Below are 2,624 nucleotides of genomic sequence, written 5' to 3'. Positions count from 1 at the left end.
CCATTTGGAACTTTCTTCAGTTGATTTTTGGGAGTGCATATTTAAATAGTGAAGAGATCTGTAGATCTTTTTCTTGCTCAGCGATCAGTTTACTTTTAGTAAACGGAACTTCACCAGGTCAATCAGATTCCTTACGTCCATAATTGTCACTTACCGAGGTATTATCAGTAAGACAATCATCCATAAGATCCCAGTCAGATCCAAAAAATGTCTGAGACAAATCTATAACATCGTCCTCTGAATCCATATCTATCATTTGTTTTTGGCTTAATTTCTTAGCCTGAGCTCGAATCACTGCACACGAGGGAAACACATCGGGATTCTCCTCAACGACAACATCATCTTTAGATAAAACAGTGCTCGGCTCGCTAAACATTTTAGGTTCGGCAACAACTTTCCCCCAGCCAAATCGTTTCCCAACAATAATGATACACCCTTAATTGGCAGAGTAGGTCTTACTCCAACAACAACTTGTCCCGAAACTAGGTCTGATGACTAAATAAATGTTATGAAGAGGAACATTAACAAAGCCACCCTCAGTAAACTGAGCAATAACAGGCTCACCAGTGGCAGAACTCAAATCTAAAGGCAATATACCTTCTAACAACAATGATTGAGTCGCCCCAGTATCACAGAGAATGCCTATGGGTATGGGATTGCCAGTGTCAGTTGTCAAAGACACAGAACCAACAGACACAAAAGGTCTAAATTCCTCCCTTATTACATCAGCCTTTATATCAGAGGCCTTATCAACAGCATCGGGTGATCTGGTGAACACAAGACATATGTGGACACAAACACACTGGATGTTGTCTCCTATTCTATTTTCTTCTTCAAACACCAACAGTGTTTGAACATAACATAATCAGGTGTTTAACAAAAATGTCAGAGGCCTTGGTTGTTTTAAAGAAGTTTTATCCTGACTGTCAGAAGATTTCGTACCAGAGGAACTGGATTTTTTTAAGAATCCCCAACTTTAGTGGATTGAACAGATACGGGTTTTTGTTGAGATGGTAGGAATTTCTTTTTATGAAAAGTGGTCTTATGTGTTAAAGTGTAAGCATCTGAAAGAGCAGCTGCTTCCTCTACTATTTCAACTTTCTTTTCATCCAAATACGTTTTGAGATAGTCACGTGCACAACGTTTAAATTCTTCAATTAGAAATAATTGTCTTAGTTTGTCCAAACTGTTGCCAATACGCATAGAATTACACCATCGATCAAAATATACCTCTTTTTCGTGGACAAATTCCATATAAGTTTGATTATCTTGATTACGATAAATTCAAAACTTTGGACGATAAGCCTCTGGTACTAACTCGTATGCTTTGAGAATAGCTGTTTTAACCTTATCATAATTCGTACAATCTTCTAAAGAGAGGGCGTGGCATAAGCTTCTTGTGCTTTACCAGCTAAGACACTATGTAATAATAATGACCATTTTTCGGTGGGCCATTCCATGATCTGGGCAACTTTCTCAAAATGTTGTGAATAATTATCAACTTCATATTCATTAAATGGTGGTACTTTAACATATCGATTAAGTTCAAAGTTATCATTTTGCTTTGGTCGATTGGAGTTGAGTCTAATTTCCATTTCTTTCAGCCTAATTTCTTTTTCGGCTTCAATGCGAGCTTTTTCGGCCTCGAGAAGTTTATTTTCTCTGTTAGCTTCGATACGAGCTTGTTCGACCTCGAGACGTTTATTTTCTCTTCAGCTTCAATACCAGCTTGTTCTTTATTGGCTTCGACACGAGCTTGCTCTTTCTCTTTCTCGGCTTCGATACGAGCTTGTTCAAGCTTGAGTTGTTTGAGTTTTAGCTGGATCTCTAACTTATCTTTATCACTCAACTCCGATTAGCTGGTGGGTACACTAGCGTATTCCTATAATGCTTCCGCAGGCAACAAATCATCGTCGACTTGTATTTCGATAATATGCTTTTTTAGTTATTTTTTTCTCATTGATCTTTTAAGACTATTCATTTTCGTTATATTGTTCGAGGAAGGGTGATTCAAGAAAATCTTGATAATCAGGCATGATCAAATCTTATTGGCACTGATAGATATAAATTGAATTATGATTTAAATTTGAATTTAGATCGAATTTTATCTCTGATTCAGATCCCGGACACGAGCCCCCAATATATTATGTTACGTATTAGAATTTCTAATAGCCTAAAATTGAGTTAAATTTTAATTTAGATTTTGTAGTTAAATAAATAAATCTTGCCAACAAAATTGATACACACAGTTTTCTTTGTTTTATATAAATATGTTTCAATATACAAATAATAATACAATTTACAACAACAGTTATTACAAACAGCTACTACAAACAATGATTTATATACTAAAATTCCACAAATTTCCAAGCAATACAAGGTCTTCTTTCTAGTCTGGAACTTCCTTGATGTCTTATCGAGGGTTCACGATGAGCAAGTTAATTTGAGTTGACGTAAGCACAAACTCATTTAATAGGGAGCTAGCTAGCTTTGTATTCTTCGCCGATTTTTTTCCACCAATGAAGATAGGCAATGTAAAAGTACTAATGTCTGATGTGAATCCATCGAAGTTAAATGGTTTGTAATGTTAGAAATTTATAAATGTTCCTGGTTAAATATCTGAA

The sequence above is a fragment of the Limulus polyphemus genome, unplaced genomic scaffold (genome assembly GCF_000517525.1).
Source record: "Limulus polyphemus unplaced genomic scaffold, Limulus_polyphemus-2.1.2 Scaffold848, whole genome shotgun sequence".
Taxonomy (NCBI): Eukaryota; Metazoa; Arthropoda; class Merostomata; order Xiphosura; family Limulidae; genus Limulus; species Limulus polyphemus.
This window is presented reverse-complemented; position numbering follows the sequence as displayed.